Below are 17156 nucleotides of genomic sequence, written 5' to 3'. Positions count from 1 at the left end.
GCCACTGACGCAATACAAGCCACCGTCAAAGAGATTGGAAACACAGCTCCAAAAGCCATTCATTCAAACAAAGGACCAGGAGAGTTATTCTTGCTTCAAAGAGGTGCCCAGAAGAGAGGTACCTGACAAGGGACATTTGCAACTTGCCTTTTCTACGAGACTGACGTAGAATCAGGTGGTCTCCCGCTCGCCCCCACCCCGCCCCCGCCCTGGCTTGGTAATAAAGCAGCCCCATTCATAACCCTGCCAAAAGCAGAATCACGTCCTTGACCATGACTCATCTCATGACACCATTTGTAAAAGTGGCCTCTCAAACTCTCCCTCCATCTAAATGCCCATTAAATACCCTGCTTTGAACTAGTTTCAAAGGGAAAAGAGAGATTTCCTGGTAGGATTTAAAAAAAAAAAAATGCAGACAGCCTGTAGTTGCCGTGTGCTGCAGCCAAAGAATTATGGCTGCTTGGAGATTTCCTGCTCTGCTTCAGAGACAGATGTTTTAAAATTTCATGTTAAAAGAGACGTCAGAAACTGGGCACAAAAGTCACTGTTCTTGCAGCATATCAAAGCCTTCCTTTTCAATGGGTATCTTACTGATTTGGTTTATTCACACCACATTCCCCGGAAAGCCCATTTAAATTAACTGCTGCTACAGTGTTGTTTTTTTCGTGGTGTTTGTTTTTTTTTTTTTTTTAAGTACTTTGGGTAGCCTACCGAGAAATATATAATAGTCACCAAATGTATCCATGCAGCAAGGCAGAGTGAGCTGTGCTCTCTAAAGTCTGTAGTTTATGTTTTGAAACTGGTTCAACGTGCAGGCTTCCTGGATCACTACTTAGTTTTAATGTGCGGGAAAGGCTTTGTGTTTAAAGCAGTAAAAGCTTGTCCTTGCACGGCACAGCAGCTTGTGACAATCTCACTGGCTCTTTTTCTCAGCTGCTTCCCCCCCCTCCACATGCTCACGAGGGGAACTTTGAGATTGCGTGTAACCCGAAAGGGAACCGTAGGTCTCTTGCAACATATCTGACCTCTCCTCAACGTGCCCAATATAGTCAAACTTCCAGTTACAGCCAAGATGAAGCAGCCCTAATCCTCCCAGCTCCTCTCTCGCCCGGCTAAAAAGGCCATGGACATATCAAACCAGCACAAGAAGATTCTCGGGGGGAGAAGAAGGCAGACGACCCAGGGCCCTCGGGACTTGAGGAACGGCACAGTGGTGGGTCCCCCGGGTTTCTTTATTGCCTTCTATATATTCTGGACAGAGCCCTACAGAAGCCTCCAAACTGGAATTGCCAACAGGCAGACCAAAAGAATCTTCACGAAAAGCCTTCCCCCCCAACCCCAGCCAAAAGGCCAAGAAAGGGGTCACCTAGCAACAGAAAACCTTTTGGGCAATACTTGCCCTACTCCAGCCAAGTACCAGTAGAAACACCCTGCCCCCAGAGTTTCAGCAGGGCCGAACTGGGAGCTGATCTTTTTCCACAACCCCCTGCCCCACAGAAGCAGGCAGTAGTACTCTAATCCCTTGCTCAGTAGGGCTAAGCAGAGATCTTTCTAGTCTTTCGTCTTTGACTTGGTGGAAGCAGGTGGTGCCCTAACTCCCCAGGATACTGTCTGTGGGCCAGGTGGGTAGTTGATCTTCTAGTCTCTGCTGGTGAAAGCAGGCAGTGCTCCAGTTTCCCTGGGTAATACCAGTAGAGTCCAGTAGCCAGTTGAGCCTTTCACTTACCTGGGATCAAAGAGGCAGAGTGAGGTACGAGGCTAGCTGGCGTGCTGATCCCCCCCCCCCCCCCCCCCCCCCCCCCGGCATCAGCAGGGCCCAGCAAGGGGCTGAGCTGCTGTCCCAATCCTGTAGTGACAGAGCCGTGTGAGTGAGCCCTCTGCTTCCCTACTGCCAGGGGTCAGTGGGGCCCTTGGAGGCAATGGGCTGGTGGTGCCCCACTTTGGCTGGGAAGGTGTCCGAGGGGTTAAGCCATAAATCTACAGATTCAAGAATCTGAGTGAAATCTAAATGGGATAAACCCGAATGGTGTGAAACCCATGATAAGACACATTGTAATTAAACTTTTAAACGTAGAGACCAAAAAAAGAAAAAAAAAAAATCTTGAAAGCAGCCAGTGGGAAACAATGCATCACATATAGGGGAACACTAACTCCAAAAACAGCAGATTTCTCATCTGAAACCGTGGAGGCCAGACAGAAATGACACAACATTTTTCAAGAACTGAAAGAAGAGAACTGTCAACCACCAATTCTATAACCAGCAAAAATATCTTTCAAGAATGAAGGGGAAATAGATATTCTCAGACAACATAAAAGTAAGGGATTTTGTTGCTAGGAAATCTACCCTTTCAGAATGGCTGAAGAAAGATCCCCGTACATAAAGGAAATGATAACAGGAGAAAGTTTGGATTAGGAAAGGAAAAAAGGAACATTAGAATGCGTAAAAAACGGGAACGAATAGACTGTTCTACTTCTCATGAGTTTCTTAACATTTTGGAAGATTCAAGCGAAAATTATAACAGCATCTGATGTGGTGTTCAATATATGTGTAGAAAATTCTTAAAAGTATATTTTTAAAATGGGGAATGTAGAGGGACCAAAATGGAAGTAAGGTTTCTATCCATCACTCAAAAGTAGTTGACGTCGATACTATAGACTATGATAAGTTACGTTTGTATATTATAATAGTGACCACTAAGAAAACTCTGCAGACTAAGACACTCAAAAATGTTGTAACTATATCAAGGTGGAATCCTCAGGTAACCCAGAGGGAGGTAAGAAGAGAGAAATGGTGGAATTAGAAATAGAGGAAACAGACAGCAAATTAAAAAGTGGCCGATTTAAGCCCTCATGTGTGAACGGTTACCTTAAATGTAAATGGTCTAAATATAACAATTAAAAGACAGAAATTGACTGAGTGGATTAAAAAAAAAAGGGCCCAACATATGTTGTTTATAAAAAACACACTTCAAACACAACTGCATAGGTAGGTTGGAAGTAAAAGAATAGAAACACATATATCATGCAAACATTAATAATAGTAGTAATAATAAAAAGCAGGAGTGGCTATATTAACGTCTGGCTAAAGTAGACTTCAAAGCAAAGAACATTACTAGAGACCAAAGTTAAATTGCATGATGAATGAAGCCTCAAGGCCACCGGAAGACATGAAGCAATGAAAGATAAACCAAGGTCCTGGTTTGGGTGGCATATTTCTCTCTTCCTCACTGGACCATGAGAGCCTTTGAAGACAAGAAGCATACCCATTGGCGTTGCTCTCTCACCCCACCTGCCCCCAGAGGTGCTTCAGAAATGTTTTGAACCCAGTGCAGTGGAAGTCTACTGCAGTTGTGGTCTGGCTCATGAGAGCACCCCCTTCTCCAGGAAGGGCCTCAAAGGAACTGAGGAGCCTACTGAGGCTAGTCATGGCACCATGATAGACTCTCTCGACTGAGATGTACTCTGAAGCAGAGTGAGTGTTGACTGGCTCACTCTTGGCTTGAGGGGGCGGGGAAGCTTCCTTTTCCAAAGTGCTCCCCTTCAGGGTTTGGGTAGGGTCTCCCCTTGGGTAGCTGGGTCCTAATTGTAGGCAATCTGCCCTCTAGTTCCTCCATGGTCCTCTTTGTAGACCCTCCCAGGAAACCTACGGGTTCTTATGCAAATAACTTCTCAGCTTTCCTGAGAGACATATGTAGATGAGACCCCACAGTGACCCTACACAAGAAACCATATCCATAAATAATCCCAACTTTAAGACACTCTGGGGTCAGTCGGCATCCCACTTGATTAAGTAATGAATTGAAATGCAGTGAGAGGTCCCATCTCATGATCGGAATGTAAATCTGAGAGAGGCTGGCCAGGAATAAATAGACATCTTTCTTGGTGGTATCATTATGACACTTGGTGGTTGGAAAGGAAATTATTTACTTGGGAAATCTCCACAGTGACATGATGAGCTCACTGGTATGTTGCTCATGACTTCCGTGCTCTTGTTTTAGAGCTTAGTATCTGCTTAGTCCCCAAATTTATACGACGTGACATGGCGGCAGGTTTGCTTTAAGTCACCAGCACCCTCAGCAAGTAAGGCCAGAGCAAGAGAGACTGTGGCTGCGGAAGGGACATTCTCCCTTGGGACCTTTTAGGCAGAAGCCCAGAATCATGGCCTCCCAGCTCAGTGGGCGTCAGGGATCCAGCCCAAACATTTCCTGACTGCATGCTCCCGAGGAATCAATCCCAGTTCCTCTTTCCACGGCGCCATTTTCACTGCTGGTGGCCAGACTTCAAATGCCGGGGGTCAATTTATCGTGGTGCTCCCTAACCCAGGCCTCCTCCTCATGGCCCGCCCCCATGGCCTTCAGGTGGTTGCATCAACCAGGATGGTTGCTCCCAGTGCTCCAACTGGACCACTCCACTGCCTGTCCACATGGGACCCTATCTCCTTATTCTTCATTCCTGTTGGTCTCTTGGCCTCTCGTTGGCTTCTGCACGTGTTTAGAGCCTCAACATTAGGGTTCGTCTTGGCTTTTGCCTGTCTTGTGGGTCTCTTGACATTCTCTCAGACCCATCGTTGCTGGTCCCCTGGCCACTCTCGGACATCGCCCACCCAGGCAATAGCTTCTTTGACCAGAGCCCTCCCTGGACGCTCCTGCTTCTCATTCCTTCCCCTCATTCATCCTCGTCCACTCATAGTCTCCCCCCAAACCCAACTTAGCCTTTCTATAACCCTGCCACCATAGGGGCGCCCGTCCCATATGTCCTGCACACCTCACTATATGGCCTGTGATGCTGAGGGTGGGATATCACTGTGAGTTAACAGTGTGCATTCTGGAGCCTAGCTGCTGCTGGCCCGCAAATGCCAATTTCTCTCTCCTGGCTGTGAGACCTGGGGCAAGTCCATGACCCTCTCGGCCTCAGTTTCCTTATCTATAAAACAGACACCATCAGAGTCGGTGCCTCACAGAGTTGTTGGGAAGGCTTAGTGAATTGATTCGTATAAAGCATTTAGAACAGGGCCCAGCACATGCTAAGTGCTGTGTGTTTGCTATTTTGCCAAGCTCATCTTTAAAAGCCGAGCCAGCTTTTAATAAAAACTTGTTTCTGTCCTTTTAGGAGCGCTGCTGTTGCCTCAGGCTTAGCATGCCTGGCCACCCAGCCTGAATGGGAAGGCTAAAATCGAAACCAGGCTGAAGGGAGGCAGAGGGAATGATGGATGCTCTTCGTCTGCGATTTTTAAAAAGAGTTCTCTTCCCTAAAGAACTTGAGCTTATTAATTCCTGAAGCAGGTGCCTGTTGAAGAAGAGCCATGGGAGAAATGCCTACAAAAAAGTCGGTACCCTTTCCTCTAGTCCTTGATCCCTTTTGTCAACGGATTCAGGATCTGAGCTCAAAATCTCTTCCGAATGGGTGTTTGTGCGCTGCGGGCTGGCTGGTCACGGCACTGTGCTCCGGATCTCTCAGGGCCGAGCTGTCACCACTCTCTCCTAAGCACACAGGTGGCTCCTACACCCTGCCCTGTCCCCCAGGCCCCGCTGGCTGGCTTGCACACCAGGCCCGCCCTCAGCAGGACCACACGGTGCACCTGCAGAATCCTGCCGTGCCACAAGCACATGCCTGTCTGTGTTGCCTCCCGGGCTGGTGTCTCCGGATCTGGCCTAGGACTGTTTCCGGTGATGCCGAGAGGGCCCGGCTCTTTGTCCCTAATTGTCCTGGCCTCACAGCCGGGATCTGTGCAGACTCAGCCCCAGAAATAGCAAGTGATAGGTGCTGTGACGGACAGAGGGAGGGTGTTGTGATGGATGGTGCTTCGCGGGGCCTGGGAGCAGTGGGGGCTCGGGGTGGGGGGGAGGTGATCAAAGGAGCTTCCTCCGTAAGATGACGCCTGAGCGAAGTTTCAGAAGACAGGTAGGTGTTCACGGGCAGGCTGCAGGGTGCGTGGGGGCGGGACGGAGAATTCCAGGTAGGTTTGGAAAGCACACCTTTAGCGCCTGACACATTCACCAGTGACACCGGCCAGCACTGCTAGACAGGCGACCTCTGCGCCGGGAAGGAGACTGAAGGGCCCTGCAGGCGAAAGCCTCAGTCTAGAGAACAGGCAGGTGTTTGGAGGAAAGCATGACAACATAACAAAGCTCTGAAATTAAATCATGCTGACCCACCTCGAGGATAAGCCAGAGTAAACGAATCTGACCCTCCCTCAAGGCAGGAATTCCAAAGAACCACCCTGGACAGATCCTTCAGCAATACACAATTATCCGGGGTAATTAATTCGCTGGTTAGGCACTTATACTTAATTAATTGAGCATTTATTAAATGCTGTCTTTGTGACAGGCGCTGCACATCCCACGGGGGCTGCAAAGAAAAGTGAACCATGGTCCCTGCCCTCTAGGAGCTCACGATTGGAGAGAAGGCTACCAGTGCCGTGTGGTACGAGCCTATAAGCACAACCACGGCCGTGTACGAAGGAAGGCACCAGCCGTACTGGCAAAGGGGCGGGAGTCTGGAAGGGGACAAGAGACAATGCTAAGAAAGATTACTATTTAGGTGAGTCTTGAAGGATGAGTAGGGGTTTAATTGGTGGGCAGGGTAGGAAAGAACCTTGTAGGTGGTTCCAACAGCATGAAGTTATGAAAAGATTTGGTCTTATCGCCTCTCGGCCTTTTGGCTAAGATCAACTGAAAAGATTTGGTCCTGATGGGGAATGTCCAGGGAAGGCTCATGAATTCACAGCACGTCAAGCCATCCCCCACCTCCTGAGCCCGTAGCAGCCAAGCCAGTCCAACCTCGGCAGTCTCTCCCCAGTTCTCTCCAGAAGCTTCCGAGGCAGCAGTAACAGATCCACAGGACCCACCTTTGAGAAACGGCCTCTTTGCCCCCCTGGGCTTGCAATTTTTGTGTTGCTAGATCACAAGGTGTTTAGAGAACAGAGGAAGTGGTTTCGCGACCGGGATGTAAAGGGCCTTCGGTGTCGTCCTGAGTTCCTTCTGGTGATGATAGAAAGCCGCCTAAAGTTTTTAGGCTGGAGACTGACACGGTCAGACCTGCGTAGGCACGTCCCCCACCGCGGGGCTGCGATGCTCTGCTGTGTAGCTATCAATTGTGAGACGTGCGGCAAAGGGCTAACTCTTTAGAGGCAGTGTTGAGGTTGGTAAAGGACATCCTTAAAGCAGTGAGGAAGGGTAGATTTAACATCACCCCCCGAATCTCTGTCACTCACGCTGGGGAGGCAGCACAGCGGGCTCGAGTCCTTACCGCTGTCCCGAGCCGTTCGGCTCTGGGCCTTGGAACCAATCCCTGCCTCTGTGTCAGGCACCGTGCTGCTAAATGCTTTCTGTTCAATAACTTCTTCTTCTTCTTTTTTTAATGTTTATTTATTTTTGAGAGAGAGCTTGAGGTGAAGAGGAGCGGAGAGAGGGGAGCAGGGGATCCGAGGTGGGCTCCACGCTGACAGCTGACAGCAGGGAGCCCAATGCGGGGCTCGAACCCCCCGAACCGTGAGAGCATGACCTGAGCTGACGTCAGGCGCTCAATCACCTGAGCCACCCAGGCGCCTCCCTATTCAATAACATCTCGTTCCTGGCTCACGTTACTTTTATACTCCCTTATCTCTTCCGGTTTTATTTATTCTGTCGACTCAACCCCTTAGTCCCTCTATTCCAACAATTCTGCCCCAGGGAGTATACGTTGCTGGGCTTGATGTGTTTCTTCGACAGCCGCTGTATCCTCAGAGGTGTGGCCTGGCCTCGGAGCTCGCATTTCCCTGGAACTCTTGGCCGCCCTTTCTGCTAACGTGTGTCAGGGGGGCACCAAGCTTCAGGCCCTCACGTGTGCTTCTCCGGCGAGGTTAAGCAGAGAGGAGGGAATGAGTCCCGGGTCGAGAGGAACCCCGGATCCAGTGCGGCCTCTTTGATTTTCCTCTTTGCTGCCAGCCCGCCACCGATGCCCCTCATCAGAGCTGTGGGCTGTAAACCCTCGGCCTGGGAGGAGGCAGGGCCCCCGGGCTGCAAGGCTCGGTGCTGAGGCCAGGCCCCCACCCTGCGTTCACCCACTCCTCAGCTCAGCAGGGTGGGGGGCGGGGGGGCAGACATTCTTGAGACCTGGCCCGTCGCCGTCTATCCCGGTGGCAGTGGGCCAGCTCTGACCGTGCCAAGGCTGAACCGCGAGAGCTGAGCCTCAGGCTTCCAGAACCTCCGGCCGCACGCTGCCGGCTCCACACCCCAGGCCGTGGGCAACCACCCTCGGTCCCTCCGGGATCTTCTCACCGGTTCTTGCTAGTGCTTCCGGTCTGTGCACGCCTCCCTCACACGTCTGTGGTTTCTCCAGGATGTTCTTGTCAACGGCCCCAGCTCTCTCCTCCATAAACGACAGGCCCGAGCCTCGCAGTTTAATAGAACACCTGAAAAGTGGGGGCTCTGGGGCGCCTGGGTGGCTCAGGTGGCTGAGCCTCTGACTCTTGGTTTCGGCTCAAGTCGTGATCTCACAGGTTGTGAGTTCAAGCCCCACTTCCGGTGAATTGGAGCCCTGCTTCGGGTGAGCACAAGCCTCACTTTGGGTGAGCCCCGCTTCTCCTAAGAGCGAGCGCCTCCTTCTCCACCACCAAACTACCGCCGTGACACGCAAGAAATTTAACGTTAATGCAATAAAATTACGTGAAATTCCTTCCAGTCGGCCCAAGAAAGTTCTCTGTGACGAAGTTTCGCTCTAGAATCCAGTCAGAGAGCGCCGATTTCCTCTGCCTGTCGCCACTCTCCAGAGCAGCCCAGAGATCAGTTGTGTCACGGAGGGGCCCTCGGTACGGACCTGTCTGCTCATTTCCTCACGACCCCATTCGGGCTCAGGGGTTTTGACGTGACACGTAATGTCGTCGGCCGCCTATCTTTGATTCTACAATAGCAGTTCCCCTCAGGAACTGTCTATACAAGTACACGTTATACTCCTCTTGACAACTGATGAAGGAACTACCCGAAGGCACAAAATGAGAGGGCAAATTCCAACGCTAATTGACATAACACAATGTTACGATTTGATGGCATTTTTAAACTTCTGATTTGATGACATTTTTAAAAATGTTATGTCATCTTCAGATGAGCGTAAGTTCTGCCAGGGTAAATGGCTTACGATGGCGGGGTTCAGGGGCGTGCCGGGAACATTCTCAGGAAGCCCCTGAGTCTGCTGTCCAGTCATGATCCAAAAGAGGCGCTCAGTGTTTGTATCCGGGCGCCATTTTGCCATATGCTATCGGTTCTGGCAACCGTCTTCAGCGTCCAGATGGATTGTACTAAACTCTAGGAAACAGGCTAACTTTCTGGAGTGTATTTTACGACCCACCCATCTTGGTGTGTTATAGGAGGTGGACATTCAAGACAATAAAGTTCATAGAAATCATGTTAAAACTCTTCGAGGCCTTTTGAGAAGAGTTCCAGTCCTGCTTTCTGGTTCTCTCGTAATCCATCCTGGGATGAGATGATCTTTCACCCAAGCAAGGTTATATAATTGGCTTTTTAATTTCCCTAGGAAATTCAAAGCTTTGCTTCCTTCAGCCATGGCCACCCAAACTTCTCCTTCCTTTCAACAAACTAGCCAGAATACCTCAGGTCAGGCAAGGCACCTGTCCCTATCTTACTCTCTGTGCAGACCGTGTTGAATGACTAACCAAATGAATAAACAAAAGAAGTTTCCAGAAAGAGTCTAAGGGGCTGCTAACCTTCCCTTCTTCATAAGTGGTTTTTGGAGGTGAAGGTACCTCTCCCTGCCCCACATTGGAGTGTGAGTGGGGTGTGGCTTGCTTGAAAAAGAGTACTCAAATTTATAATATAATTTTATTATTTATTTATTTATTTATTTATTTATTTTTAAATTTTTTTTTAACGTTTATTTATTTTTGAGACAGAGAGAGACAGAGCATGAACGGGGGAGGGTCAGAGAGAGAGGGAGACACAGAATCTGAAACAGGCCCCAGGCTCTGAGCTGTCAGCACAGAGCCCGACACGGGGCTCGAACTCACAGACTGTGAGATCGTGACCCGAGCCGAAGTCGGACGCTCAACCGACTGAGCCACCCAGGCGCCCCAATATAATTTTATTTTTGAAAAATTAAAAGTGACCTATCATTTTTATTTTTTAAACTTATCATTTATTTATTTATGTATTTTGAGAGAGTGTGTATGCAAGAGGGGGAGGGGCAGAGAGAGAGGGAAGCACAGAATCTGAAGCAGGCTCCAGGCTTTAAGTTGTCAGCACAGAGCCTGATGTGGGCCTGAACCCACGAGCTGTGAGATCATGACCTGAGCCGAAGTTGGACACTTAGTTGACTGAGCCACCCAGGCACCCCTCTTCTTTTCCAATATAGTCATTCAATGCTATAAATTTCCCTCTGAGAACTGCTTTTACTGCATCCCACAAATTTCCCTAAGTTATGTTTTCATTCTTATTTAGTTCTTATTTCATTCTTATTTAGTTTATTTTTAATTTTCTCTTGAGACTTTTCTTTGACCCATATATTATTAGAAGTATAAGTTTAGGGGCACCTGGGTAGCTCATTCGGTTGAACATCCAACTTTTGATTTTGGCTCAGGTCATGATCTCACAGTCCTGAGATCGAGCTCCACGTTGGGCTGTGTGCTGAGCATATGGCACTTGCCTGGGATTCTCTCTCTCTCTCCTTCTCTCTGTCCCTACCCTGAAGAAGTGTATTGTTTCGTCTTATTTATTTAAGATTTCCTAGTTATCTTTCTGTTATTGGTTTGTGGTGTAATTCCGTTGTGGCCTGAGGAGACATATTGTATAACTTACATACTTTTGTTTTTGTTAAAGTGTGTTTGATGATCCAGAATGTGATTTATCTTGGTGACTATTCCATGTGAGCTTGAGAAAAATGTACATTCAGAATTAATCCATAGTTGTCAATTACATCCAGTTGGTTGATGGTGTTGTTAAGTTCAACTATGTCCTTACTGACTTCTGCCTCCTGGATCTGTGCATTTCTGAGAGAGAGGGGTTGAAATCTCCAACTACGATAGTGGATTCATCTATTTCTCCCTGAGTTCTATCAATTTTTGCCTCATGTAGTTTGATGCTCTGTTAGGTACATACATATTAAAAATTATTATGTCTTGTTGGAGAATTGACCCCTTTATCCTCATTAATGCCCTTCTTTACTTTCCTTCTTTACTTTAAAGTCTGCTCTAAAATTCATACACCTACTCCAGCTTTCTTTTGATTCATGTTGACGTGCTATATTTTTCTCCATCATTTACTTTTTGTTGTTGTCTTGTTTAAATTTTTTAAATGTTTATTTATTTTTGAGAGAGAGAGACAGAGAGAGCACAAGAGTGCAAATGGGGGAGGTGCAGAGAAAGAGAGACACACGGAACCCAAAGCAGGCTCCAGGCTCTGAGTTGTCAGCACAGAGCCTGACGTGGGGCTGGAACTCACAATGAGATCGTGACCTGAGCTGAAGTTGGACGCTTAACCAACTGAGCTACCCAGGCGCCCCTCCATCCACTTACTTTTAATCTATCTGTGTCTTTATAGTTAAAGTAGGTTTCCCGAAAACAACATATAGCTAGGTTTTTTGACCCACTTGAACAATCTCTGTGTTTTAATTGGTATATTTAGAACATTGATACTCAAATGATTATTCTATAGTTGGATTAATAGCTAAAGTATTTGTTACTGTTTTCTATTTGCCCTTTGTTCTTTGTTCCTATTTTTGTCTTTCACATTTTTGTCTGACCTGTGGTTTTAATCAAACATGTTATATGATTCTATTTTCTCTTTTCTTAGCATATCAATGATAATTTTTAAAAAACTTGTTTTAGTGGTTGCCCTAGAGTTTGCCATATACATTTATAACTAATCCAAGTCCATTTTCAAATAACACAATACCACTTCACAGGTAGTGTGAGTGCCTCATAGTAACAAAATAATCCCAATTTTTTTCCTCCTATCCCTTGTATCATTCCTGCCATTCATTTCATTTTCATGTAAACAAACATAAACATTCATATATGTACACACAGAAGATATATACATTAGCATGCATAATAAAATGCATGGTTGCTATTATTTTGAATAAACTGTTATCCTTTAGATCAGTTAAGAGTAAGAAAAAAAGTTTTTATTATATCTTCTTTATTCTTTTTTTTTTTGGAGGCTCTTCCTTCTTTATGTAGATCTGAGTTTCCAAGCTACATTATTTTCATTCTCGCAGGAGAACTTCTTTTAACATTTCTTATAAAGCAGGTCCATTGGTCACAAATTTCCCAAATGTTTATTCGCCTGAGAAAGTCTGTATTTCCCTTTCACTTTTTTTTATTAATGCTTATTTATTTATCTTGAGAGAGAGAGAGAGAGAGCACATGTGCGTGCCTAATTGGGGAAGGGGCAGAGAGAGAGGGAGAGAGAATCCCAAGCAGGCTCTGTGCTGTCAGCACAGAGCCCAATGTGGGACTCGTTCTCACGAACCATGAGACCATGACCTGAGCTGCAATCAAGAGTCAGACACAACTGCCTGAGCCACCCATGCTTTTGAAGGATAATTTTGCAGGGTATAGAATTGTGGTGGGTTTTCTTTTTCTCTCAACCCTTTAAATATTTTACTCTACTCTCTTGTTTCCATGGTTTCTGAGGAGAAATTGGATGTAATTCTTCACCTTGTCCCTCTATGGGTAAGAATTTGGTTTTTTTTTTAACCTCTGGTTTCTTTCAGGATTTTAAAAAATTATCTTTGACTTTATGTACTTTGAAAATGATACAGTAAGGTCGGGTGGGGTTTTTTTGTTGTTGTGTGTGTTTGTTTGTTTTGTTCTTGCATTTATTCTGCTTGGTGTTCTCTGAGCTTCCTGCTTCTGTTGTTTGGTGTCTGAAGTTAATTTGGGGAAAGTTATCTGTCATTATTCTTTCAGATATTTCTTCTGTTTCTTTCTCTCTTCTCCTGGTTTTTCCATTCCCATTACATGTATGTTCCACCTTTTGTAATTTCCCACACTCCTTGGATATTCTATTTAGTTCAGCGTTTGCTCTATTTGCTTTTCAGTTTTCAAGGATTCGGTCGATGTATCCTATAGCTCAGAGATTCATTCCTCAACCAGTCTGGTCTATTAATAAGCCCATGAAAGGCATCCTTCATTTCTGTATCAATCAGTGTTTTTGATGTCTAGCATTTCTTTCTGGTTCTTTCTTAGGATTTCCGCCTCTCTGCTTGCATTGCCCATCTGTTCCCGCACTCTGTCTACTTTATCTACTAGAACCCTCAGCCTGTTAATCATAGCTGTTTTAAATTCCCAGTCTGATATTCTCATCATCCTTGACATGTCTGGTTCTGGTGCTCATTCTGTGTATTCACATTGCGCTTTTTGCCTTTTCGTGTGCCTTGTAATCTTTTCCCGATAGCTGAACATGACATACCAGGTGGAAAGAGCTGCTATAAATAGGCCTTGAGTGATGTGGTGGCGAGGTGTGGGGGAGGGGAAGTGTCCTGTCATCCTGTCATTAGGCCTCAGTCCTTTAGTGATCCTGTGACCCTCACAAGTGTTTCTCAGTGTTTTCTCTCCCTTTAAGTAGATCAGGATGGCAACAGTGGGCGGGAGTTGGGTTTCCCGTGCCAGTTAGGCTCAGAGAACAAGCTGTGAAGCGTTGGTCAACTAGTTTCCCCCGAGGGCTGGCCTTTTTAAGAAAAACAGTGATCTGAGGTATTTCAGAATCGTTTCTTCACTTCCTGGAAACCCAAGGGACTTTTTTCTCCATTATTAACTGTGGGAACCTCGTCCATTTACCAGAGGTAAGACTGTGGGGCCCCCTGTGACCAGGTTCCCGTGGAGTGTTTTAATTCTCAGACTCGTCTGCACAGGGCCTCCAGGAATGAGTCAAGTATGACTCAGTTTCCTGGGGAGTCTCTGCTCTAGTCAACCACGTTTGCCTGCCTGTCTCTCCAATCTCAGGGACAGTGGTCTGCCCTGTGTCCTCCCCTCTTTTATGGATCCAAGAAGAGTTGCTGACTTTTCAGTCTGTTGAGCTTTTTACTTGTAGTTAGGATGGAGTGAAGACTTCCAAGCTCCTTACATTTGGAACAGGAAACCAGAAGCCCTGTCCTTTCCTCCAGACATACAATTTCAGCACATTTTAAAAGACATTGAAATGGCTAATTATGTAGGTTTTATTCCACACACACACACACACACACACACACACACACACACGTAGAGCCACATCTTAAAAATCTAGAAAGATAGGATCCTGTGGGCAACATTTTAAAGAAAAACTACTTTAGTCCTGGGACATTCCTTTTAAAAGAACACTGACATTCATTTTCCTCAAATTCCTTATCTTTGTACCCTTATTACAAAAAAGAACAAAAAAGAACAATTAGTCCTGGGGATGAGGTTCTCGCCACGTCCCAGGGACTGTGCAAGTAAATTGTGTTAGTGCTAATCCTGGCATTATTTAACCTTTTCATAGATTAAGAAACCAAGGCTCAGAAAGTTTGGACACCTTGCCTAAGGTCATAAAATTAGTAATTTAATAGCCAGATAATAATAATAATATCTTAAATCGCTATGGTCAAGTCTAATCTGTCAGAATCCTGCTCAACTATGGTGATTGGTGAAATATGCCTGTTGGCTTAGTCGGCAAGTGACCTTTGCAAACACTGATAGCGGGCCGTGCGTATTTTGGACCACGTTGTTATTATCTCACGGTTCATCATCCTCTTCCAAAATATGTTTTCCTAACCTGTTTTATCAGAACCTCTGATGAGCTGTCCTCTCCCCTCACCTATTTTGAACCTCTGTATTGCAGCTTCCAACGGAAGAATGCCTGATTTTTAGGTGGTGTTGATGAGTTACCAGCAGATTTATAAAGATGTGGCTTTTTTTTTTTTTTTTATTAGGCTAAAAGTTGTTTGGTTTTCATTTTTTGGTAACCCTGTGTTTACCCGCCCTCAAATCAAATAGTCTTTTTTCAACTCAAATAAGCTATTTCCTCCTTAGATCCAAGAGCTTTCAAGCTTTGAAGATAAAAGGACAGGCTGTTTCACAGCTCAGAACTTTCCATGATGTGTTGTCGGGACAGGAAGTGAATTTGCAATCCCGTCCTGAGGGGTTCATTCAAGAGAGAGGCAGCGGGTTCAAAAGCAGCAAGCCTTAAATCCCTGACCTGTGTAACACCACCCCAGCGGCTCTGTGGCTCTCTAAGGTGGAAGTGAAGGTTCTTTGGAAGGAACTCTAGCACCTGGTAAAGCCAAACGGAGCCCGTGGCTGGGAAGCGGACTGTGCCCAGCGTCGAGGACATCTTAGAGGGGAAGGACAGCCTTGGCTGGAAAGTGGGTAACTCGTATTTGTCACTGACAACATTAAAACATTAAAGGCCTCATGTGGAAGAAGTTGATTAAAACACAAATTTAATATATTCGTGTTTTATCTTCTTAATGAAAACTGAAAAGTAAGAATTTACACATTCGTCATGCTCAACGGGGCCTTCAGAGAGGTTAATGCGGATCATTAGACATCGTCTATTAAGGAATTACATTTCGCAATAGTGAGTAAAAGGAAAACACATTAGCAAACAAAGACCATTATTCTTCCCCCCAGTTCCTTCCCATGTTCACACTACGCTGTTTGTAACAAGAGGAGAAGAAAGACAAAGTTAAAAGCTCTTAAAACTTAGGATATAATAGAATTGCTTCTTTCTTGTGAAATACTGTTTCAAGTCTGTTTGTTCCAAAGTCAGGTCGGAATGCCACCTTAAAGTGACGAAACGCCATGGGTTCTAATACTGTCCTCCCTCTTAGCTTGAGAAAGTCTTTCACCCCTGTCCAACCACAGGGAGATGTTTCTACAACATACTGGAGTTTTTAAACTTTGTTGAAAACAATTCACAGTTGAACTTTTTTTTTTCTAAATGGCCACTTGGCCCCCACCTACCCATCAAAACCCCCCCTGGAGCCCGCAGGAGGACAGGAGGACAGAAGGTAACACAAACACCGTGCTGCCCCAAAGGGAAACCTATGGAAAGGACACGTGCGAGCGGATGGAGTCTGGTACCTTCGCTCTGGTCCGTTTCCGGCGGCCACAGGACTTTTCAGTTCCACAAGCATTTATGAGGTGCCCAGCGTGGCTGGAAGACTAAGTTAAACAGCTGCGGTGTCTGTAAAGAAGGGACAGACCAACTGTGCTCCTTTGTTTGGTATTTGTGAGTGAGTAGTGTAGCACATTCTATGTAGTGCCCAGCATGTGACGGCCCTTACTGTTATCATCGTTTATCGAATTATCGTCCCTGCTGAAAAAGAATGTATTTAGCTAATGAGTATGTTAAGCAGCCCGCAAGACTTTTAAAAGCACGGGCGGGTGGTCTCCACGCAGAGGCACCTATGGGTGAAGGTGAAGGTGCCCGAGTCCGAGGCCCTGGGCCACGTCCCGGCCTCCCCGCCGATCCTGGCTGCGTGACCACAGCAATTCACTTAACCTTCCCGAGACTTGTTTTTAGAATCTGTAAAACAAGGATGGTGCCTTAGCAGGTCGGGGTGAAGCTTCCACGAGGTGGCACGTGGGGCCTTCTGCACAATGCTTGGCACACGGGGAGTCCCCTGTGCGCTCCCCACCTCTCCCTTGCGCCTCGTTTTCTCCTCCTGCAGGCCTCTTTCTCCACAGACGCACGCTGCTTGGTGTCTGGGCTGCTAGACTCCTTCCCTCTATCCTTCTAACCTCCCCCACCCGCCCCATACACACACACACACACACACCCCTGCCTGCCTAATCTTTACTTGGCACGCACATCACTTTCTCCTTGGCTTGCAGATGTTCAGTGGCTCCCACTTGACCTCAGGACAAAAAGTAAACTTGTTAGCCTGATGTTTAAAGCCCTCCCAGGTAGGCCTCGTGTGTCCCCCAGACTCCTCTCTCCTTATTCCCCGACAGGCAGCGTTTGTTCTCCCCTCGGAGCCTTTCCCACTTTCTCCTGGAGGGAGGAGCTCTCCCCTCCTTCTCGGCGTTTCCTTCAGGCAAAAGTGCTGTCTTCCAGGGCGCAGTCTGTCTGTCACCGTGAGCCCAGTCCCCGGGGGGAGCCACAGCCCGGGACTCCCTTCCGGACTCTTGCCTGATTTCCCACCCCATTTCTCCTCCCTGGACACTTAGCTCCCTGGGGGCCAGAGCCCGTGTCTCCTGC

The 17156-nt window shown here is 46.8% G+C and overlaps 1 protein-coding gene and 1 long non-coding RNA gene across 12 annotated transcripts in view; both read left to right on the top strand.

Moving 5' to 3' along the window:
• The window catches only part of KATNAL1 (katanin catalytic subunit A1 like 1), a 109367-nt gene extending 103974 nt beyond the window's left edge, over positions 1-5393 (top strand). For all 11 annotated transcript variants that reach the window (XR_006220065.1, XR_006220049.1, XR_006220030.1 and 8 more), the window contains one exon: positions 5110-5393. The gene's annotated coding sequence lies outside the window, so the exon portion shown is untranslated. The remainder of the gene's footprint in view (positions 1-5109) is intronic.
• Positions 5394-5830: 437 nt separating this feature from the next.
• Positions 5831-15637, top strand: LOC122240429. The gene is made up of 3 exons (XR_006220170.1): positions 5831-5901; positions 6328-6540; positions 14984-15637. It is a non-coding gene; the product is annotated as an uncharacterized LOC122240429 (long non-coding RNA).
• Positions 15638-17156: the final 1519 nt, after the last annotated feature.

Source organism: Panthera tigris, chromosome A1 (assembly GCF_018350195.1).
Source record: "Panthera tigris isolate Pti1 chromosome A1, P.tigris_Pti1_mat1.1, whole genome shotgun sequence".
NCBI lineage: Eukaryota > Metazoa > Chordata > Mammalia > Carnivora > Felidae > Panthera > Panthera tigris.
This window is presented reverse-complemented; position numbering and strand designations above follow the sequence as displayed.